At 36.4% G+C, this 25,889-nt stretch overlaps 1 protein-coding gene across 2 annotated transcripts in view; it reads right to left on the bottom strand.

Moving 5' to 3' along the window:
• Positions 1 to 25,889, bottom strand: part of macrod2 (mono-ADP ribosylhydrolase 2) — a 785,092-nt gene that overhangs the window by 404,263 nt on the left and 354,940 nt on the right. The gene's annotated exons all lie outside the window — the stretch shown is intronic.

Here is a 25,889-nt window from a genome sequence, read left to right on the forward strand (position 1 = left end):
TGTGTTAGTACATTGCGAATCAACTGATATAAAAGAAGATGGAGAGAAAAAACGCTCAAACAAACAGAGCCACGGTGTTAATACTTTTGGGGGGAATCAACTTACTGCATACTAAGCAGAGATAAAAAAAAACTTAACGTAGAAATAAAAACAAATAAATGCAACAAAGAGTAATGACTGAAACCACAACACACAAACAAAGACACTAGAGCTCAAAAGCCTGCCCTCAGGTTCCTTGAAGTCTTTAATAATACAGTACGTGATACCATAATCCATTCTAAGAGTTCTTATTTTTTTCCAGCCATAAACCCTCCATAATCCTTTCTGTCTGTCTCTCTCTCTCTCTCTCTCATACAATGTCATTTATGTCAGTTTATTGGCTGCAGGAAGAGATACAGTTTGTTTAAACAATTTATCATCAAATACAATCACATATGTCAGCCATCCCAGTGGAATACACATAAATAGAAACACTTAATAATAAATGTATTCCAAGGCTCTAATCGTAAGGAAGCAAAGGCCATCTTTTGCTTTTTAAACAGTTCCCTCTTGACAGAAAAGCCATGAGGTTCTTGACAGAAGCAGCAGATTGTAAATTGTGAAACTTCTCCACATTCCAGAATGTTCTATCCATTCAAATCCCAATGTTGTTCAAAGTTACAGACTTTATCACATGTATTCTTTGCAGAGAAAATAACCACATTTTGTATTGCAATAAAAAGTAGTTAAATTCTAATAAAAATGTACCCAATATTTACCAAAATGACCCAATAATTGTGTGTTCTATGTATTTTCGGTTTACTGGAGTACTTAGCCCCTGTGTGCTTTATGTGAGGAGTGCTATTTGTATAGAGTTGCTGCATATTTAGAGCATTCCAAATCTGCTTATGTAGGCAGCGGAAAGCAAGACAGCACGGTCTTGAAACAGAGCCAATTTATTCACCAATAGCACAGTGAAAAAATTATGAAATGGTTTTTATCATCTCATCCCAAAGATGTATCGCTGGCCTTATACAAGGAAAATAAATTCTCAGCAGATAAAGCTATCAATATTCAACAAGTGTATTGAAACTATCTTTCCACTAAACCCACGGGATCTGCCTGTCCATGACTATAAAGATCACAGTGTCTTTTGTGATGCACATCACCAATACAGGGATGAGGGTGAAAGGACAATGAGGTAAAATATTGCCCAAGTGCCTCAACCCAGTCTCATTACATTGTGTGCTGGTTTCATTATCTCTTCTGTAATTGAATTATCCATTTTAACGCAACTGCATTCAGGTCCAGACTAAAGCAAAGGTACTTAAGGAATATTCCAGGTTCAATACAAGTTAAGCTCAATAGACAGCACTGACTTGCCCTTTCTTTTCTAAAAAAAAAAAGCAAACATCTGGATTCCAGTAAGGCACTTTACAATGGAAGCAGTGTTGGGGAAGCTACTTCGAAACTGTAGTTTGACAAGCTACAAGCTATCCATCATTTTAAGTAATTAAGCTACAGTCAATCTACTCTAATAAAAAAGTAGTTAGCTACATTACAAGTTACTATCAAAAAGTAGCTAGCTGCATTGAAGCAACTTAATGAGGCAATATTTTTTTAATGTTACTATCAAACCAATAATATTATTATCAAAATGTACACTAATGACATTTATTAATTAATTAATTAAATACATTTAATGTATAGTAACATTAATACTTCAAACATTTCAGTCCTGCTGTGGCCAGGTGTAGCTTCCCTAAATATCCAATTTTTAAGACAAAATCTCCTTGGGCTGACATTTTTTGTTCTTGTCACATAATATTTAGTGTGGATAAATATAATATTTATATGTGAATAAAGACTCAGGGCTTGTTTCTCCCCTCACCTGGGTGAACATGCAAGTGCCAGCTTTACTGGTCACATACAGAGGTTGATCTACAAATATGTGTTTGCTTTGATCAGGTCCAAAAAAAGTGGACCGATGATCATCCTAGATCAGGGGTTGGGAGCCTATAGGTTGTGAGCCACAAGTGGATCTTTGTTAAAAAATCAAGTGGCTCGCTGGGTGTCACCATTCTCCAACACATGATCGTTTAATAATTTCTAGAGATCATTTTCCTACAGAAAGTGTATGTGCGATTGCAAAGCTTGAAGTCAATGACACTGTTTTGATTTCCTTTATCCCAAATTTGTCATACAGCCTACTCCTGGTGAACAAGGTTTGAAATGAACAGATTTTTCACACAGAGTATTTTGCTGATGTACCAGCCACTGTAGAAAGCAACCAGTAAGACTTCTTGTAGTGATATATTACAAGAAATTAGACACAAAGACGCACGTTTGACGAAACGTGATATTATATATTCAAGAACAGACAAAAGAAAAGAAGCCGATCCGTGTCTGATTTGATGTGTGTGCGCAGTTAGCTCTGCTGTTCATGAGTGCAATGAAAGTGCTTCTCCAAGACATGCACATTCATAGAGTTCTGGGTCTTGTTTCCCAATAACTATTGATCTTAGCTGTTAAGAGCATTTTCATTTTCTGTTTTTATTAACGTTTATTATTATTTATGTGCACCCAGGGTGTGATATAGCACCCGCCACCTGCAAAATGCAGTTTGCGAGCTCCCTGTACAAATGTATTTCATGCTCAAGTCATTTTGCTCATCTACCCGCAACAGGTTGATGACATGTAAGATGTCTCAGAGTATCACATGATAAGAAATGCTGTTAGTCAAAAAGACGTGCTTGAAGAAGCACACTTTATAATTTTTTTAAGAACAGTCAAAAGAAAAGCCCTCAGTGAACGTGTCTGATTTGCTGGTTGGCATGCAGTGGGACCCTGTCTCGTGGACCAACCACATGTAAAGAGTTATCACTCGTTTTTCTCTGTTTCATTCAACTGAAAACTGTTTGGAAGAATAATGTAATCTATGAGAATGCTGCAAATGATCTCTGATCATCTCGTGAGGTGCTTTGAGTTTCACTTTATTTCCACAAAGCAGTTTGCTCTTACACATTGTGAACGCATCTCTGCAGGTTCAGCAATATATACAGGGATCTTTGTATTAAAGAAACTAAGATGAAAGTGATTAAATCATAAAGTAATACACAACACGTTCACCTTGAACCTAAAATTTAGTTCTATTTTCTTTTCTTTAGGCAGCATAAACAGTATTACCAAAACGCAATACAAACACATTCGAAAAGAACACATATTTTGGCAGCAAATTATTAGGCTTATTTATTATGATGATTTTTATAATTATCTTTACAGTTATAATTGTCTTTAGTTCTTAATTTGCACCTGTTGCCACATACTGATACTTGATTGATGGCAAATGGGGCGATTTGGGGAGGTGGTTATCTATAAGATTTTTTAATCACTTCGTTAATTTAATTGCTTTTTTGATTTGTTTAAAGTGCAATTTGAATTTTGAAATGTCTTTTAAGTTTTTTGTGTTTCAATAAATGTATGTATTTCTAAAGCAAAATCAATAAAGCAAAAATATTCACTGACCTTGGGGGTTGATCATATAATCAAATATCACTATATTTTAAATGCAATTTTATTAAGTAATTTTATGGAGACACACACAAACGCATGTACTAAATTCCATATTGCAACATGTTACCTATTAATATTTGCATATTTGTTTGTTTTTGAGTAGTCTATGGGCAATATAAACATTTTATTTTATTGAAAAACTGTTTTTGAAAATAGTAAATTATTTGTTTGTATTATGGCTCTTTCGAAAAAACGCATCAACCAAAAATAAATACAAATTGTCTCCTTAGTGAAAAAAGATGAAAAATTGTTGCATAATAATACATAACATAAATTATTTCTTTTTCCAATCATTTCATTTATTTTACATGAAAATAATAGTTAATTAAATGCTAAGAAATTGAGAAATCATATAGTTCTGCATGATAGTTAAATAATATAATAATAATAATAATTCACTCGCTGCTCCCAATAACGCAGAGATGATGAGAAGCAAAATAAACATATTTAGAACAAAATATGCCAATAGTAACTTTTTTAATTATTTTATTTAAAATAGTAAAGGTAAATATGCTGTTGTGTGCTCTATTAAGAACAAAGTGTCTGAAACATTCTTTGTTACATAGAAGAATAAAATGGTGTTCTTTTGTTTCATTTTCAGATTTACCTGTCCCTGTACCTCCTGTATTGGTAATCAAACTGTGGTTGCTCTCTTTACATAACATCAGACAATCTCTTCTTGTCTAAGTGAGATGTAATATGCTCTCAGTAGATGATGGTAGTTCACTATTTTTGTTTTGATCTGCCGTTACAAAAGAAGACGACGATGCTGCCTGATTCTGATCAGCAGACAGAAATATGCTGCCAGACGTTTTGCCGGTAAAGGTTTGGCTTCTAAGCAATAAGGAAGGCTATTAGTTATAATCTGACCAAAGTCTGGTCACGCTACACCGCTCCTTGCTGGAAAAAGTAGTTCGCTACTGGAAAAGCTACTGAAAAATTTAGTTAAGTTAGTAGCGTCGCTAAATGTAGCTAGCTACTCCCCAACACTGAATGGAAGTTAATGAGGGTCAATCTATAAATGTTAAAATACTCACCGTTTCAAAAGTATAGCAACAAGTCACAAACAATAAATGCATTAACATAATTTTAGTGTGATAAAATCACTTACTAACCTTTCATCCTAAAGTTACAGCCAATTTTATTACTTTTGTTACCATGACTATGTAATGCCAACAAACCCTAAAACAAGTGTAAAAATGAAACATATTTAAGATAAATAAAGAACAATTAATGGAAGTGCTATGAGTATATAATAAGCTTCACATGTCTGCCTTAAAACACTTCAAAAATTAGCCCCATTCACTTCCATTGCAAGTGACTCTCTGTAAACTCGATTTATCTTTTTTAAAGAAAAAGATGGATGAGTCAAAAAACAATTAGCGGTAATCAACATTATGCCACAAATGCTGTTAACTGAGCTTAACTTGTATTGGTATTCTTTTGGCAGCCACATTACACTCACACTCGCTGCACTCCAGGGAAGACAGGCCGCCAGCGGAGCCACCGCCCCTCGCACCACAGACCATGGGGGGGGGATTGCATGCAGCCGCCGGATCCTGCCCACATCATGAACCCTCCCCATTCTATACAAAGCCACCTTTCACCACGAGGATGCCAGATTTCTCTTTATTCCCTCATGGATACTTTATTTCCCCTTTTGGACATTTTATGTTTATTATTATTTCCAATAAATGCCTCTCCGAGCCTTGATGCCACACCCACTGTGTCTGTTTCTTGCTCAACCTGCCACAGAATCTTTTTTTAAGAATTTGATATTTCTGCTTACCAAGATAGCATTTACTTGATCAAAAAAACTGCCACAAACATTATATAATGATAGCAAAATCCCATCTTTAATGCCTGCATCCCAGTGTGTTCTTTTCACTGTTGTATAAGAAACTGCTGTTTGGCATGTACTGTTCATTGAACCTGCAAGTGTAGGACCTGTGAGGATTCTGTTTCTCAAACTAAAGACTGTGATATGCTTGTCCTCTTGTTGTTGTGCATCTGGGCCATCTACTCTTTCTCTGTCCTGGTTAGATACAGTTTGCTTTCTTATTTCAAGTTTCCTTCATCTCTCAAAAGAACAATGGAGAGACACGTTTCTAGAGAAATTAGTTTATTTTGTGCAATTTTTAAAACCAACATTTTACCATATTTGTAGTAAGGAAATGGGAATGGGATGGGAACACATTTTGGAGGATCACACAGGGTGACAAATTACTTCAATCTTGTACAGCACGTTTTATATTCTTCTTCAGATCCTCTGGAAATGATCACCAAGGTTTGTTATGGGATTACTGTTTTAGAGTGTGAATGACATCTTCTGTCTCATCAGCCTCATTCCCTGTGTCTGACCTCTGCATGGATCTCATAAAAGAAGCTGGTATGCCAGGGCCTTTGACCCTAGTCCTTGGAGACTATACAAGCTTGTCTGGAATGCACATTTCAACTTTAAATGAGGGTAATCCATAAATCCGACGTGAATTCCCTCTTAATGAATGGATGTCCAGTATCACAGACACAACATAATCTAATCAACAGTTTGGCTATGGTTTTACAACAACAAGTGAAGATGGTTCTAATGGTTTCTGATCATGCTTTATTTAATATCAATATTTTTATAAAACTACTTTTTCTGTTCCTGGATGCTAATTGCTCAATAAGGCATTCCAGCAGTAAAATGCACATCATAGTAACATTCATGACGTGAATCACATTAATTTAAACGCTTATAGGTGACATCACTGTGCAGAAACTATAAAGCCGATATTAACGTTATCAACGTATTTTATCCATTTTAGGTTTACATGCCAAGAACCACTGTATATATTCTAGCAGAAGGATGGCTTTGCTCAGGATTTGCTCAGTAAAATAATGTTTTAAGTGAATTTTGGTCATTAATATTTGTATTATTTAGTAGCTACTGTGTGTCGTGCCAAACACCTTTTTTCCATTACTATATTCAGTATACTGTAGCATGGTCAAAGTACTGTATTGCTTAACCCTTGTGTGACCTTAGCAATATTTTTGTCTTTTTTTATTTTAGTTTTTTTAAATCATTTTTGGCTGTATTAATGCCAAATGCATACATTTTGCCAAAGGAGTGTATTTCTGGGGGAATTTAGATTTTTCAACCTCAGTTCCAATAATACACCTATAATACACAAAACAGTTATACTCAGGACCTTCAGGACAAAAATGTCCCCACAGGAACCAATTAAAAATGTAATATTTGATCCCAGTGCCATTAAAGCATAACATCATGAAATCTATGATAGTATGTTTTCATTCCGGAACACTGGCTTGCAAATAATTATTTTTTCTATTTTCCACCAAATGCCCCCACCCCACCCCACCCCACCCCGGTATGAATCACATCTGCACTGACCAGCGCACATACTGAAAACTCATAGGAAGGACTTATATATGTTCTCAGCCTTGATGTCTCAGCCTTGATGCTTGCTTAAGACCTAAAATGAAGCAATGCTTTAATAAATGTTTTCGAACACCCTCTATACGTTTTGCTTTGTTTTTTCATGTTTTGATCGTAAACGAGTATTGCTGACACCTCGATTAATCAGTCCACTTGTTTACCACATTAAGGCTTTCAAGCAGACATTTCTCTTGTGAGAGACGAGTCGTGCGAGGCAAAGGGAGAGAATGCGAGAAAGAAAAAAATGCAGGCAAAGGAACAGAAATTCATCTCTTCGTGGCGGGTAACAGCACGAGATTTACGATCCACGCTACGCTCGCCACATTTCCCTGTCCCTGCCAGACGACAACTGCTTCATTATCATTTTAAATTGGGTTTTTTGTTTCCGGCGACATGAAAACAGCGTCAAGGTAATTGAAAAGTAAACTGCTGCTCGGCAACGACCTCTACACAGCATCCTAATCTCCCCACAGCAGAGGAGAGAGAGAGAGAGAGAGAAAGAGATAGAGAGAAAGAGAGAGATATAGAGACAAAGAGAGAGAGAGAAATCTGAAGAGTACCTCTTCACTGTCAGAAATACAAAGCAGAAACATATCCTTACCAAATACATGCTCGGTGATCACAGTCTAGCATTCACGCATCTGCCGTTCAATTCATTTTTGAGTTACAAATCCTCAAAAAGCAATCACTGCTTTGATCATCATCTTCAACAGTAATCTGAACAAAAGATTAATTCAATATTATTAATCATTGTGTTTCTTTCATAATTTTTATAAATCCAGTTTTTATTCTATCCTGTTTTGCTGCATTTTACATTATACGCTGGAGGCCAAAAGGTTGGAATTATGTACGGATTTTGCTCTTATGGAAGGAAATTGGTACTTTTATTCACCAAAGTGACATTCCACTGATCACAAAATATTGTCTGGACATTAATAACGTGAACAATTTCTATTACAATTTGAAAAATAAAATGTTCAGAACTTCGTAAACTACTTCAAAGAGTTCTCCACATCCTCCACGTGCAGCAATGACAGCTTTGTAGATGCTTATTCTATCTGTCCGTTTGTCCAGATACTCAGGTGACATTTCACCCCGCGTTCCTGTTGCACTTGTCATAGTTGTGGCTGTCTTGTTGGGCACTTCTCACGCACCTTACAGTCTAGCTGATCCCACAAAAACTCAATGGGGTTAAGATCCATAACACTCTTTTCCAATTATCTGTTGTACAATATCTGTTTCTTTGCCCACTCCAACCTTTTCTTTTTGATTTTCTGTTTCAAAAGTAGCTTTTTCTTTGCCATTCTTCCCATAAGGCCTGTGCCCCTGAGTCTTCTCTTTACTATTTTACATGAAACTGGTGTTGAGAGGGTAGAATTCAATGAAGCTGTCAGCTGAGGACATGTGAGGCGTCTGTTTCTCAAACTAGAGTCTCTGATGTACTTATCCTCTTGTTTAGTTGTACATCTGGCCTTCCACATTTCTTTCTGTCCTTGTTCAATTGTTTGGCAATTGCAAGCATTGTATAGACTTCATTCCTCAAAACAATGATTGACTGAAGAGATTCTAGAGAAAGCAGTTTCTTTTTTGCCATTTTTGACCTAATATTGACCTTAAGACTTGCCAGTCTATTGCACACTGTGGCAACTCAAAAACAAACACAAAGAGAATTTTAAGCTTCATTTAACGAATCAAATTTCTTTCAGCAGTGTTTGATACAATGGCAAGTGATTGTCTAGTACCAAACGAGCAATTTAGCATGATTACTCAAGGATAAAGTGTTGGAGTGATGGCTGATGGAAATGGAGACAATCTAGATTTGATCAAAAATGACTTTTTTCAAATAGTGATGGTGCTGTTTTTTACATCAGTAATGTCCTGACAATATTTTGTGATCAGTAAAATGACACTTTGGTTAAAGTACCAATTTCCCTCAGAAACAGCAAAATCTGTACAATATTCCAAACTTTTGGCCAACAGTGTATATTAGTTTTATTTATTTACAAGCATATTATTTATTGGCTCCTCATTAATTGTATTGGCTCCTCATTAATTGTTTATGCATGCATGTGTATGGATGCTCTGGCAAAATTTATGTACAACAATCAAGCTAAAAGTTGTTATGCACTGTCTTTGTTTTTCTTTGTTTTATTTTCATGCAACAGCTACAAATGTGTCAGCAATATTTGTCATGCCAAATAAAACACCTTAAACTGCAACTGAGAGAGAGAGAGAGAGAGAGAGAGAGAGAGAGAGAGAGAGAGAGAGAGAGAGAGAGAGAGAGAGAGAGAGAAATAGGGCATCACTGAAAGTGTTATATTATTGCACCACAATCTGTCACTGAGAAAAGGAAAGCAAAAAAAAAAAAAAAGTCTGAACTACCTTTAAATATAATATGTTTAGAGTTAGTCAATGGGCATTTATGTAAATGAATGCAAAAGCTGCTCCATGGAATGATTACAGTGAACGAGAGAGAGAGAGAGAGAGAGAGAGAGAGATGGAAAAAAGGTATAAAAAAAAACAACAAAACAGAGAACTAAGTAGTTACAGCAGGGGAACACACTGGTGTGCCTGGAGGTGGCAGTGTGCATTAGTGAAAGTGTCTAGCCTGCAGTCCAGGTGTATTCATGACCATTTTACACAGCCCATTTCCTTAGTCTCTACTCACAGCACAAAGTTGCAGAAGAAGTCTTGTTAATACAGGAGACGTAAAAGCATCCACAGTGCAAAGGGCTCAAATCACTGAACTGATTTGAGCCCTTTGCACTGAAGTCCGTCACAGTCTCCCTGCAGCCCGACATTTGGCCGAGGTGAACCGTACTTAAAGTTCCGAGATGAATAATTGAGAGAGCTGGTATTGGGATGGCGCAGGGCGTGGGAGAATGGCTAAGATTAGCCACTGCTGCTCCTGACAGATGGAAGGCAGTTGTCAGAAAATGGAGAGGAGCAGGCGAGATCAGATGTCAGCTCATTACAAGATCACATTGCTCTTTTTGCACCTAACATCCATTCAACCTTTCACCCCCTCACACATGCCTCATGCATACCAACACCAGTGGCTGCTTTACTGAAGAACTCTTCTTCTGTGTTTTACATGTGCCATTACATAACTAACACATGCACACAAAACATGACAAAATATTAGCTTCCAGAGTGGGAGAAGTTAAACTGAAACTGTAGCTTGCTAAACTACAAGCTATTCATAGTCTAACTAGAGTCAAACAACCCATTTGAAAAAGTAGTTAGCTAACCTAACAAAAATATCACACAGAAAGTCAACATTCTGAATGTTCTAGTACCCTGATATCGACCCCAATTCTGCAGTTACTGATAAGCAAGAGCCATCTCCCATCAGACATTTTTTGCCTCAGTTCAAACTTGTTTACATTCTCATATGGCGTGACAATAGCAATAAGCACATAAAAAGTGCATGCATGATTCAGAGCATAATTTTCTCTCTAAGATTACATTTTTACTCTTTTAAATTTTTCTTTTTAACCAATTCATTAAAATGAACCACCAAACAAACCGACTTGATTATTGCCTCAGCTAACTTAGTTGCAAGGCTGTGTGCACAAAATTATGTCACATCAAATGTACAAATTTTCATACGCAAGCATACTTGTAACATAAAAGTATTAGGGACGCACCGATCTGCTCCAATACTGACATTTTAAACCGGATCGGGTATCGGTCGGACGAGCCAGATCCAAAGCCAATACTTTGTGTCAGCCATGGTTGTTACTGCCAAGCTCCAAATAATGGCTTAAAAGAACCATAAAAGCACCATTAAAGTAGTCAATAGGTCTCTTGCATTTTATTTAAAGTCTCTTGAAAACATACAATAGCTTTGTGAATATCAAAAGGTTGTGTTTAATAAATAAATATATAGTCTGCATGCACAGTGCACTTTAGTAAATGAGTGGTGCTCTGTCGTGTCACACAAACACACACATGCTGATGACGCACTGCTATTTTCAGCTCACAGAATGGCACACAAAGTGTGAGTGCTCCACACCAACAACATCTTAGATGTAGATGCTCGATAGTTAAGTTCGATAGTTCAGTTAACATGCATTAAGATTGTAATGAGCAATTCATCAGATTTTTAATGAAAAGTAAATTAAAGTACTGTGAACTAGCCCACACAGACACTCTAAGGTCCTTTTCCATCAAAATAAAAGCTGCATGTTTATTCATTTATTTCTTTTTGTAAATTATGACTAAAATACATTACTACAGAGTAATACAATTATAATATGTATTAGTATTACTATTATTATTGATGTAGTTGTTGTTTTTATTAATAATAATGAATTAATAATTACATACATTTTATAAAATCATTATTTATTTATTTTTAATTAAATTACAATAATATTATTTAACTTTACTGAGTTCCCAAAAAATAACTGTGTGATTGAGAAGTGGACTGATATCTTATTTGGAAAAGTAATTAGCAAGACCGAAAGTTACTATCAAAAAGGCTTATGACATTATGACAGTAGTTTATGACATTGAAACTATTGAAACCAAATACAAAAAAAAAAAAAAAAACTTAACATGTCCCACAGGGAGCACTAGTAAAACAAGTGATAAATAAATCACTGAAAAAATAATTTTAAGTTTATTAAAATGAACCGCCAAATAAACAGACTCTTGATTTTAAAACATCTCTTCAGTTTCCTCAGTGTGTAAATGAAGAACTAAGTGGCAAATCTAGAGGACACTTTTCTCTCCAGTGTTCCGTAAGAGTCAAGTCTAATGAACTGTGTGTCATTTCACATTATTTGACGATTTGTCTAAGGGTGGAGTCTGAATTCCTTTAAGGGCTGAAATAGCTCTTTTCACCCAGACTTTGTCTAAACTGAGAACTGAATCAAGGACAGTTTGCCCTTAACTAAAAGAGCTGTGAAAGCCCTCGAATATCAACATATCAGCTAGAATCTTTTCTCTATTCACGTTCTTCAATTAAAGCATGTCGCAAAGAAAACTGAAACATAGCTTTAAGATGATGTTTGCTGCTAAAAAATATCTGGACTAAATATAATCTTAAATATGGTCTTTTTAATTAATCATATTTGACAATCAACTTAATAACTTTCTCATATATCTCTCTAGCAATGACGAATAATGTCCAAATCCACCATGCTGTCCATCAAATTTTCTTTAAAGTTACAAACCTTTTCAAAAATAAATCTTTACAGTAGATCCCTAAATTGAACTGCATTAGTTAAATAAATCTATGAAAGAACAGCTCTACTAGTGAGTTGCCAACCTAAACAGCATATACTCAGAGTAATTGAGTTTAATGAATGCAAAAAGCTTTAAGTATGTACATGGCGTTAATGGAAGATCTCTGCGTTATGCAAAGGACAGCCAGTGTTCATTAGGACAGAAGGCTTGTTTGTGCTAGAGGCTAACTCGTTAATTTCACAGGCCATGTAATTTCAACATATAATATATATATATATATATATATATATATATATATATATATATATATATATATATATATATATATATATATATATATATATATTTTACAGAAAGCATGTAATTAATATGTAACAATATCCTGGAGCTGGTTTCACATTGTTATTCTCAAGATCAGCAACTCCCTAACAAACTATTGTAGTCCTATTATAAATATGTTTACATGCAATATGTGCAATATGGACATTGCAGTATGAAATGCTATTCATTGACTTTGTTCACACTGCAGGAAATATCAATTTTTTTTCTCAAAACCAATTTTTTAGACTGACTGTTCAAAGTGCAGATTATATGTAGACAGATCTGATTATTTGGCACTCAGACAGCAGTCATTTTGCCAGGACATCTACATTAGTTATCATTGTAATGATGCAAACTTACTCTTATCTGTTCACCATGTGTGAGTGTTAATCAATAGATATTTTTCATGAGGGCATCTAAATATTAACATGTTCTGATCAAAATTGCCTAAAACAGGAGAGTTGGCATTTGATGTTTATTGCTGCTAATGTTTATAAATGTCCGTTTTTGCTGGACGTCTCGTATTTTATCACAAACGGGACATGCCTATTATTTTAGCGAGTAACGAAACGTATTATATTGAAGAATTTGTGTTCCATATTGAAGCAAAAAAGGGTCAGACAGCGAGACTTTTGAAGAGAACCACCGTCCTATATTAAAGCACTCAAAATGCTCAAGCGTCCCGTATTTGCGTGAGACATTCATCCTTATTGCGCTGTGGTGACTCGCAGCCGGTGTGTTACCGCACATTAGCGCACCTCTTTTTGGGAAAATATCTGTATTATTTTAAAAGAGGTTTGCTGTGCTTTGATGCCCTGTACCATCCAGTATATACAGGGTTGGGGAGTAACGGAATACGAGTAACAAATACAAAATATAAGTAACTGTATTCCACTACTTTTACAATTTAAATCATTGGTAATTAGAATAGAGTTACATTCAAAAAGTATTTTGATTACTGAAGAGATAACTTTGCATTTTATTGTCATTTATTTCATTTTATATTTAGCCCTTTCAGATGGAAAACATTTTTACAAATAAATGATGCGGTGAAAAACTTTCTTATGATGTGTTAAATTCACACGAGCAGACAGATAATTAAGTTTGAAGTAATTTTGGAGTAGAAGAAATAGAAATAAACCTTGTGTATGTTGTCAGCTTTACGCTAAGCTAAAATGATATTTCTAGACATTTTACATGCACGTTATCAGACACAATCATATTTCTTTATCACGAAAATTCATGTTGGATCAGATATTTTTTTTTTCTAGTAAGACCTTTGATATTAGAGCAAATATTGTATTCTTGATAATAATGTTTACATTGTTTTCCTGTAAATCTGTAATCTAACAGAATATATTACAAATTACATTTTACAGCATGTATTCTGAAAGGTTTAATAAAACGGTAATTCTGAACTCCCTTTTAAAGTCATTATTATTGAAATTGATCTTGTAACAATCTTAAAGCATGGCCATCATTATGGTTTTCCATTAGAAATGTCCTGTGAAGATATCGTTTATGCAGTTTACACCAACACCTGACGAAACAACCTGACGCACACAAAAAGAACGGAAAAAAATACCTTATAAAAACACATGAAATCTGATCTGACTGTTCAGACAGATCTGACAGTTCAGACAGAGATGTATAAAGAAAATTTGATTTTAATCAGATTCCAAACCACCTACGAATGTGGTTTGGTCAAGCTTGTAAAATTCTGTTCAGATTACAAAACCTAAACAGATTTGAGTCAGTCAAAAATAAAAAAAACATTTCTGCCTGTGTGAACGGAGTCCAAACATCCAGTACACTAAAGATTTTCACTTGAAATTTGTATACAATTAAATACAATTTCTGAACATTTTATGATTACATCTGTACAACAATATTTGATGTAAAATATTGAGCCCAGAGCAGTGCCCTGTCCCAGGGAGTGATGTGAATCATAGAAATAACCATGCAGGAGCACCACTTTTAGAGGGATGCAACAGTAGCAGCATTAGAAAAAGAGGAGGAAGTGAAAAAAAATCCATAATCAGTCACCATCCACCACTGTTGAACTGTGAGCGACCTCAGAGGGCTATCCACGGGGAAGAAGAGAACAATATGCTTGCTGGCTCTTTCATTATGCTATTCCCTGCATCCTTCCATGTTATTTTTTAAGCTGTCTCATGCTGGCCGAAATGACGGATTTGGTGCAGAAGGTTTGGGTGTCATATCCATCATGGCTGACAAAGGGGGAGCTGAGGGGGCCCTGAGTTGAGTGAGGTGGTCAGCAGTTTTCACTAGATACATCATGCAGTCAGTCAGTCGCACTCAGAAAAAAGCATCACAAATGGAAGACTAGGTGAAGTAGGCCAGAACTGCCAGAAGGGTCCAATCATAGAGAGTTAAATCAATGATTACTGACACAATGGAGCCAATATGGCAGCTCTCATACAGTGCAGTCTGAAAACTGTATGATTTGGAGGCTTTGTGATTTAAACAGCCAAATGCCTGGTTACAAAAAAAAAATCAAATCAGGCCAAGATGGCTTGCTGGTCTTAGGTTTTGGGTTTCCGCTGGTCTCACAGCCTGTATGATTTTACGGCAAAGCCCAGGTTAAAAAACAAAACAAAAAATACAGCTTAATCCAGCCTTTGCTGGTTTTAGCTGGTTTAAGATGGTCACCCTGCCTGGATAAACTGGTGTACAGCTGGTCTAGAGGTTCTCCCAGCCAGGCCATCTGTGTCTTTATGTGTTCCAACCGGTCTCTAAGATTGCCAAGCTGGTCTTTGGCTGGACTAACTGGTCTTTCAGCCTGGCCAAGATGGTCTTCATGTAGTCTAGCTGGTCTCTAAGCCTGGCCAAGCTGTTCTTCAGCTGGACTAACTGGTCTCCAAGCTTGGCCATGCTGGTCTTCAGCTTATTTAGCTAGGTGGTCAGCTGGTCTCCCAGTAGGACAAACTTAAAAGTACCCAAAACGCCTCCTTATCATCCAAAAACTAGCCTAACCATGCTGGGTGACCAGCTAAGAACAGCAAATCAACTAAGGCTGGTTTAAGTTGATTTGTCAGCAAGGAATAAAAAAAAAAGTGTATGTTCTTAGTTCATTTTCCTTTTTTTTTTTACGTACTTTGAGACAAAAATAAATGGTCTTTGATTGAAGAGAATGAAGCAAACTTTGCATGGAACACAATCCCCTGCAAATGATCCAAAGTGTAATATTTTATAAATTTTATGGGGGATGTTACAGCTGTATGCGAATCTGTATGTGGTATTGTAGCCCTGTACAACATCACCATGAATAGAACAATGCATCATGTCTGCTTGCTTGATTGTTTGTTTTATGTGTGTGTGTGTTGTTTTTTTGCGAGTGCCTTTTGCAACAAAACCAACAGAAAAGTTGACTTCTTTGCTGAAAAGGCATTAGAATACCATGCACTCAGCATTTCGTCTCAATTAGCCATGTTTAACGCATCTTACAGTGTCCTACATTTTCCACTGTTACAACACATGACTTAAAACTTGTGCTAAATTGAGCTCTCTATAATATTTAACTAATAAATAAATTGTCCTTTGTGCTGTTATAGTGTATGAGATAATTCATCAAGCAAACAAGCCAAAAAAACTGGGGCAAAAAGCCAAGGAGCCAGTGGCTATGTGTGAGTATGGCAGTGACCTCTGACACCAGCAGAGCAGTACACCAGACAGATGACTTCATAACATGTCATACTAACACAAAGGCCATTTGGGGTTACAAAGTCACTCAGCGGTGATTGATAATATGATAAACTCATATTTTGGTCTGATGCAGTGCACTGTCTTCATGAGGTGGTAGTTCAAGATCTGAACTTGTGTTGAAAAGAATTATAAAAACGATATATAAACTTCAAAACTTTTAGATTTCCTCTGGCAGCATGAGATCACTAAAACAAATAACAGGAAAGCACCTCTTATACTGTATGTGGGACAGTCCTGAAACAGCCAGGCCAATACATACAGGTTGGTTGCTGGGTTAACACACAAGACTATCTGGAGGGGATTTAGCTCAGCACTTTCTTTCTTTCTTTCTTGCAGGTTTTGATTAGAACTAGAGGCAAAGGACAGAGACAGTATAAACAGCAACAATGAGACACGATCTCATCTGTTTTCAATAAGAACAGATTGACTTCTGGTTACACAAGCTTCAGTGACTTTTGGCGACAAGATGTGGGCATGTTAAGTGACACAACAAAACATGTAACTTTATGCAAATGACTAGTGACATTCGGGAGCGACTACCAATGGGGCTCACGTCATCCATCTTCAGTGAGATACTGGTGTCTAGTGCACACAAGACAGAGGAGATGTTATAATGTTGTGAGGGTTTTCACTGTTCTGTAACCACATGCATGGATATAATAAACAAAGGAAACCATGTCAGAAACAATCAGCATTCTAAGTGAGTTTGACTAATATATTGAAAGCTTGTTCATCTTGTTAAAGGGATAGTTCATCCAAAATGAAAATGATCTCATCAGTTATGCCCTAATCCCATCCCAGATATCCGCTTTCACTTCAATATACTTCTTTTGTTTTTGGAATCGTATGTATTACTTTTATATGCTTTTTGGACCTTATCAGTTCTGACCACCATCCACTTGCTTTGTGAGGACCTACAGAGTTGAGATATTCTTCCAAAAATCTTTATTTGTGTATGTTCATTTTTAGAGCCAAAAGAATTGCTTCCTAAACATAATAGAATGGTATCTTCGTTTAACAGTCAGTACAGCTAATTTGTGTTCAGATCTTCTAAAATGATGGTCAATTGTGCAGCCGGAAGAGTGACAGCAGCAGGAACACCAACTATCGACTTCATAGAACAAAGACTAGCAACATCCAGTGTTGCTTGTGGTGTGAACAGGGCTTAAAGAACAGGAGACAAACAACTAAAAGAAAAATGTATTCGAATGTAGGGATAGAACTGGATTGAAAAGGATTATGAATGACTGGCTTTGGACCATAAACACTTGTAAAACAACATGAAATGTGCAAATAGTGGCAGAAGTTAAAGAATTGGAAAGGCTCACATACCAACTATGACTCAATAAACAAGTTTTGTTTTCAGTTGAAAGAGATGAGTGTATATAAATGCTTGTGTTGCCTTGCAACCATGTAATGTATTCTTGGATATTACTGTTGGATATGTGTGGCAACTATGTTCTGTTTTTTGTGTGTGTGTGTTGTTTGTTTCTCTGAAAATGTATTAAAAATGCATGTTTAAAAAAAGAAAGAAAATTCAAACATAAAAAGACATTCAGAATGCATTGAAATTATATGTAATGTGATTTAATCCCAAGTGAAACGGAAAAAAATATCTAAGCTGGGAGTATTTTATCCATCTGGATTTGCTTAGATCATTTGGTCGATTGGATTGATATTATTTTCATAAGATAACACCAGGCACATTTTATGTTTTATATCAGGATATTTCAAACTGCTGCAAAGCAGTTTGTGAATGTTGTGAAAGCTTAATTTAGGTTTGGCTCATAAGTGAGTGCTCAAGTGGCAGAATACAAACAGGTATGTGCAGCTTATCATTTTATGTGTGTGTGAGAGAGAGAGAGAGAGAGAGAGAGAGAGAGAGAGAATGTTCTTAATTACACTTCAAAATGACATCAGCTGGCAGACTATAAAAAAGCCAAGTAGCCTACAGTCAAAATGCATATCATAGTAAGACATTGACAGTAACCAAAAGAGAAAAAAAGGAGAAAAAGAGAGTGAAAGGGATGTCCACCTTCATGAGCAAGGCTAAAGCAGTGGGGGCTTGATCTATGAGTGCCCTCCTTTATCATATATAAAAACTATTAACAGCAATACGCTTTCATCACTTGCTTCCTTGGGTGTGTTTTGACAGGGAAGATGAGTTCAAGACACAAACATGTTGACTGCTGTAAGCTCAGAGACTAGCACAGCCCTGAATTGCATACTCCAGCTCAATAACTTCCACCGTAAAGATCTTGGCAGGGGGGCAGACATATGGCTGGAAACCCTTGAACAGATCCTCTTGTAATGTAGCATATCTAAAATATAAAAAATACAGTGGCCTCAGATTCCAATTATAAAACTATAGTTGAACAGTACTGATTGTTTGGATCTTTCTGGTTGCCAAACATTAGAGGAACATGTGCATAGTTAACGTGATGTTCTAGACCTGTATGAACTGACTTCATACACAAAACAATCACTTTGAGAACACTTAGTTAAAAGCAATAAAACATTTTTTAAAGTGAAATTAGTTCTGAGAAAAGATCTAGCATTTATTTATTTTGCATATAGCACCAGATATGATATTTTGTACGCAATGCAAATACAAGTAGGATGTTTTTAAGAGTGATTTAAGTGACTAAACATGTCTAAATACTTTCTGGGCCCACTGTGTAAGCAACTTATCTGAAATAACAAAAATAAAATACATAAAAAGCCCAGAACTGTCAGCAAACAGTCACTAGCCTTGTTGTATTCTAAATGCTTTGTTCACACAATTTACCAGATAACACCAGCTTGACAGATCAATGTCATTATTACATGTTTGAGATGTTTGAGACACAAATACCTCCTATGAGCCTCTCTGATACTGTGCCAGGTGTTTTAGCAGTGCATAGATCAGATTTTCTGTGGTGCCATCCTGCACTTGACAAACCTCTTCACCCAACTACAAGTCTCAAATCACAAGAGCTTTCTTCATGCTGTTTTAAGAAACAAACTTAAACCCTCGCTTTTAAAAATGTCTCAGTCACATCATTGTGAAACCCTACCGAACATAAATTAGATGTATTCTGAGTGGTTAAGGAAATATCCTGCCACAGCTAATGCCTCTGGGAGCCATATGACTCTCCAAAAATCTCTCTCTCCTTTCATTCCCATCTTAGGCAAACAATCCTCCACCATATGCACAAAGCGCATGCTTTCCTGAAGCACGCAATGGAGTTAGCACTGTTTTCAATTGCATACTTCAGAAAATTAGCAACATATGGTTTAAAAGACACTTTTGGCTACAGCTGTGAAATAATATGAATGCAAAAGCATTAATTGAGTGTTGACACTTGAATTTGTGATTGTGTATGACATCTCTCTGTCTCTAATAAACATTCTGCAGGAAACTCGTTAATAATGAATGAAATTTCATTCACAAAGAATGGCTTTCATGTAAAGTGCATGGTGACTGAGGCTGCCAGTCCCTAATATTGTGCATTAATACAAAATATCAGTCCCTAATAGCTCCTTTTGTTTTCTATGGTAGAAAGGAAGTAATCTGGGTTTTGAACAAGGTCAATGATGATAGAAATTCAAATTTTGGGGTGAACTATCACTTTAATTTGCCCCTTTATTTTTTCTAAGAGGTGACAGACCTTCTTACGGCAAACTTTCTCACTTTGCGCCAAGGTGACCTGAAACATGAAATAAAATAATTTGTCATGAAATAGGGATCAGGCCACAGGCAATATAACCTGGCGAACTCCTGCAAGAAATGATCAAGTGCAAAAGCACACACAAATCATGTTTACCACAGTGAAGACAAGAAAATAAAAATGACATTTCATCCACAGTAGGTCACAGGGTCGGTCTATCTGTTTAATAGCAAAACCACATTCTAGTGTGCATGCATAGGTAATAATGCAGCCTTGATTACATGAGTGGGGACTGTGCATTCTATAGAGCAAAAATCGAACAAAATTTATCTTGACAATATAATTAATCACAGCAGGAATTTTAATAACTGACCCACACTTACGCTGAATGGTCTACAGGGAGCTTATGTATTATATTTTAATTTGATTTCAACACCTAATCATTCTATAGCTTATAAACGAACCGCCTTCACAAAGTGACATTTCCAGCATCGGGTCAGGTCACTTAATCAAGCTTCACTTTACAGAAAGTATTCCTATACACTCACCTAAAGGATTATTAGGAACACCTGTTCAATTTCTCATTAATGCAATTATATAATCAACCAATCACATGGCAGATGCTTCAATGCATTTAGGGGTGTGGTCCTGGTCAAGACAATCTCCTGAACTCCAAACTGAATGTCAGAATGGGAAAGAAAGGTGATTTAAGAAATTTTGAGCGTGGCATGGTTGTTGGTGCCAGACGGGCCAGTCTGAGTATTTCACAATCTGCTCAGTTACTGGGATTTTCACGCACAACCATTTCTAGGGTTTACAAAGAATGGTGTGAAAAGGGAAAAACATCCAGTATGCGGCAGTCCTGTGGGCTGAAAATGCCTTGTTGATGCTAGAGGTCAGAGGAGAATGGGCCGACTGATTCAAGCTGATAGAAGAGCAACTTTGCCTGAAATAACCACTCGTTACAACCGAGGTATGCAGCAAAGCATTTGTGAAGCCACAACATGCACAACCTTGAGGCGGATGGGCTACAACAGCAGAAGACCCCACCGGGTACCACTCATCTCCACTACAAATAGGAAAAAGAGGCTACAATTTGCAAGAGCCCACCAAAATTGGACAGTTGAAGACTGGAAAAATGTTGCCTGGTCTGATGAGTCTCGATTTCTGTTGAGACATTCAGATGGTAGAGTCAGAATTTGGTGTAAACAGAATGAGAACATGGATTTATCATGCCTTGTTACCACTGTGCAGGCTGGTGGTGGTGGTGTAATGGTGTGGGGGATGTTTTATTGGCACACTTTAGGCCCCTTAGTGCCAATTGGGCATCATTTAAATGCCACGGCCTACCTGAGCATTGTTTCTGACCATGTCCATCCCTTTATGGCCACCATGTACCCATCCTCTGATGGCTACTTCCAGCAGGATAATGCACCATGTCACAAAGCTTGAATCATTTCAAATTGGTTTCTTGAACATGACAATGAGTCCACTGTACTAAGATCACCAGATCTCAACCTAATACAGCATTTTTGGGATGTGGTGGAACGGGAGCTTCGTGCCCTGGATGTGCATCCCAAAACATCTCCATCAACTGCAAGATGCTATCCTATCAATATGGGCCAACATTTCTAAAGAATGCTTTCAGCACCTTGTTGAATCAATGCCACGTAGAATTAAGGCAGTTCTGAAGGCGAAAGGGGGTCAAACACAGTATTAGTATGGTGTTCCTAATAGTTATTTAGGTGAGTGTATATTAGCAGTGTTTTGTTCTTGCATTCTGTAAATGTATTTGTTTTGTAACAGCAAGACTTTGTGTCATTTATCATCTGATAAATTCAATATTAAAAGCAGGATATTTCAAATCCATTGGCTTATATTAGGAAGTGGTAGTGTGGTTACACTTAAAAAATTATTCCTGACAGTGTGAATAGAGTGACAGTTATTTGGGCCTGCGAGTAAAAGCCAATATAGTTTATTAATACTGGATCAAGCAGGACTCATTATGGAGAAAAGCAGTGGATGCTTAGGTGGCTGACTCAAGCTTATGAAACACAAGGAATCACAGCCTTTCCTAATGACTGAACCTTCTTAAATGCAAGTGCTGCAATGTTTTCATTACTGACTAAAGCTGAGCACCTGGCTGATTTAAGCCTTCTACCCCTTTAAAGCTCTTCAACTGTGAGAAAAATCATGCAAATGAGAGTAAAGGTTACATTCATAGTGAGTGACAAAGGCCGTATTTCAGATCTGTGGCTCATATTCCTATAAAAGCCTGAACAAGGTAATCAGATAAGCCATTTAGAGGCATGATTCTACTTGAATGATTCTGCTTGAGTCTGTGAGAAGCTTCAGTCCTCCATAGGTGTATAATGAGAGCAGCTTTCAAGAACTCATCACACAGTTGTCTCATGGAGAGCAAATACAGACACTTTTAGATTTCTCACAATTCACGCTGCCTGTTGCTAATGAAAGCCGCTCATGAGTGATGCAATCAAAAGCTAATCAATCCAGACAGAGTGACATCAACTTCTCACTATGTTTCTCAGAAGTCTTTGCTGCCTCTGAAGGGCTTGATGAATTAAAGTTTAGATTTTCTTGGTTTATATATATATATATATATATATATATATATATATATATATATATATATATATATATATATATATATATATATATATATATAAATAATATAATTAGTTACTGTGTTCTAATAACTTAGATGTGTGCCACATCAAATTTTAAATTCTTGTAATCAGATTATACATACTGACATTCAAAAGTTAATTACTTTTAAGTAGAGCTGTCCGAATAAATTTTTCTTAATCGCTATTAATGCATTAACCATCAATACAGCATAAACACTGGTGTGAAGGGCAGAACCTTCGTAATGTGTCCGCCGGAGTAATTACACTAAGTCAAACGCCACAGCGCCAGAGCTCTTCTACCAAGAGAGCCTGCAAGCCAAACATAAAATACCATAACATGGGCAGAACAGTCTTAACTCGCTAGTTGATCATTGATATCCTCTAATCTACGATAGAGCCATGGAGGTTGTTATCTCAGTAAATAAAATTATCTCTGACAGCACATTATGTACAATGTACAGATGGGACTTGTGCAGAAGCACACCAAATCTTAACTATCATCAAAACTCAGAATGAGACATTTTTGTTTGCAAGCACTTTCATGGAGAGTTTAAAGCACCACACAACGCTGGCATTGCCACTTTGATGCGAATCATGAACACAGCTTCACGATTGCTGTAACAAAGTGGATAGCCACAGTCTACTGGCAGATTATTATTGTAGAGGATGAAAGTTTAAGGGATTTAATGCCAGTCATAATGAATATGCAACCTATGTGGCCACTAGTTCTTTCAGTTCATCCAACTCCCACTTAAACTTTGGGAAACATTTAATGTTACTTGAATTGGTGATATTTTAGAGCATTGTCTTTTTACTGTGGAAGGCTTTGTTTGGAAAATGTTAATAAAGCATTATATTGCTACATATTATTCTGTTTTCTTTCCTAAGACAGAAATAAATTAATTCTGACATGAAAAGTAGTATATAGTGTCAAATTTCAGCACTTTAAAAAACTGTGAAATAATGATGTGATTAATCATGATTACATTTTTAATTGACTGACAGCACTACTTTGAAGTTATTGACATGGATAACACATATTTCCAAAATAATATTGAATTAAAATGCCCTCAAAATACTAATTATGTTTATATGTACATCTGTTTGCATTTATGTGATAGCAGAAGGGAATGTGCCCCCAATGAGTCATTGTAAGGGGGAGCATGTTTTGCTGGCAGTATGGCTTGCATGTGACATTGAACAAGGAGAAAACATTTTTTTTATTTTTGGCAGAAAGTCTAACTTTTCTGTGAAGTGCTTAGAAAGTAACTTGAAATGAATTAGCAATGTGATTACTTTTTTGATTAAGTAATTTGTGAAGTAATCTGATTACAATATAGGATAAGCAATTAGTCATTTGTAAATAATTACTTTTTGAGTAATGTTCCCAACACTTTATGTGTAACAGATAAAATACCATGGCAACCAATGATTCCTACAAAATACCATAATTACTACATGTTGCCGATATCCCTCCCACATAAAAGTATAACGAAAATCCCTAAATGCAGCATCCAAGCATATGATATACATCAATAGTGTTTGTTTTAATGATTTTCCATTTAAATATCATAACTATTTAAATTCAATAATATGGCACTATATCAGTGGTGTATTGTCCACCTTTGAAATGGAGGCAGATTTTTTTATGAACAACCATTCATAAATCTGATATATTACAATATGTAAAATTTGAATGTTCATGTTTAGTTTTCACTGATAAAAAAAAGGTTGCATACTTGCATATGTATGTAACAACACATTTTTCAAAATGCTATAAAAATGGCTGCTTTCATGTATGAAACATATGCTTTCCAAAATTATAGTGGAATTTAAATATGTAGCCTAAATAAACTGATCAGTCACAACATTAAAACCACTGAGAGGTGAAGTTAATAAAATGTATTATCTCTGTATAATGGCACCTGTGAAGGGGTGGGATATACTAGGCATCACATAAACAGTTAGTTCTTGAATTTCTTTTGTTGGAAGCAGGAAAAATTAGCAAGCGTAAGGATATGACCAAAAGGGCCAAATTGTGATGGCTAGACGATGATCAGAGCATCTCCAAAATGGCAGGTCTTGTGGGATGTTCCTGGTATGCAGTGGTTAGTACCAGCAAACAGTGTCATGGTGCCCAAGGCTCATTGATGCATGGCATGTACCACCTACCTAAAGATTGTTGCAGACCACATACTCCGATATTCCCTGATGACAGTGACCTCTTTCAGCAGGAAATGCACCCTGCCACATTGCAAAAATAATTCAAGAATGGTTTGAGGTATATAACAGAGTTCAAGGTGTTGACTTGGCCTCCAAATTCCCCAGATCTACATCCATTTGATCATCTATGTGATGTGCTTGACCAACAAGTTCGATCCATGGAGGACCACCTCGCAACAGGATTTAAAGGATCTGCCGTTTGGTGCATGACACCACAGGGCACCTTCAGAGGTCTGTAACAGACAAGCTTGTTACGAAGTTTTTTTTATCTGCAGTCTTTCTTCCACACCGCTAGGGGTGCTATGGTTCCTAAATGTGCTCCTTAAGTAAAGGTGGGTTTGTAGAGGAAGTTAGCAGAACAGCAGCAGTAGGAAGCATGGCTTACCTGTATTTGTGTTATGTCCTGGTTGGGAAATGTTCCATTTCAAGCTCAACTTAAAGTAAGGATTTGTTTCCTTTCCTGTTATTTAAATGTATGCCTTGATGATGATGTTTGTTGTTAAGGAGCTTTGATACAGTTTATTTCTATGTATTTTAGAAGGACTCTTTGTTGATGACTTTAACACTGCATGTCTCCAACTATAAATATGGATTTAGAGCCCAGAGGGATGTAAGCTTGGGACTTTTGACTTACTTATGACTGTTCCTGATTTGGAAGAGTCAGATGCATGAGAATTGTTATCGGTTGGAGTCAATTCATCGCAAATGGTTGGCTTATTAATCTACTAAGGGACTGCTGCTACTTTGGACATTGTTTGAGGATCTATACCAGCAGATAAGACCTACTCACATCAATTTACACTTCATTGAAGTGTGCAACCAATGACCTACCTGTTACATTGTTTTGTTTATTGTAGTTGATTTGTTTTTTCTTGTAATTACTTTTTGGGTGTTGACAATTATTGTTGTTTGCATGGGAATATAAAAACGGATATAGTGTTTATTCATTTGGGCATCATCTTTCCTTCTTGAACAGCTATTAGACAAACAGAATACCCCATTATTGCGTTTTATAACTTTGTTTTGTATTAAAAATACGAGACGGTTATAGGTCTTGTGGAGTCCATGCCTCGACGGGTCAAAGCTGTTTTAGCGGCACGAATGGGACCTGCACGACATTAGGCAGGTGATTTT

Source organism: Xyrauchen texanus, chromosome 20 (assembly GCF_025860055.1).
Source record: "Xyrauchen texanus isolate HMW12.3.18 chromosome 20, RBS_HiC_50CHRs, whole genome shotgun sequence".
In the NCBI taxonomy this organism is placed as follows: Eukaryota; Metazoa; Chordata; class Actinopteri; order Cypriniformes; family Catostomidae; genus Xyrauchen; species Xyrauchen texanus.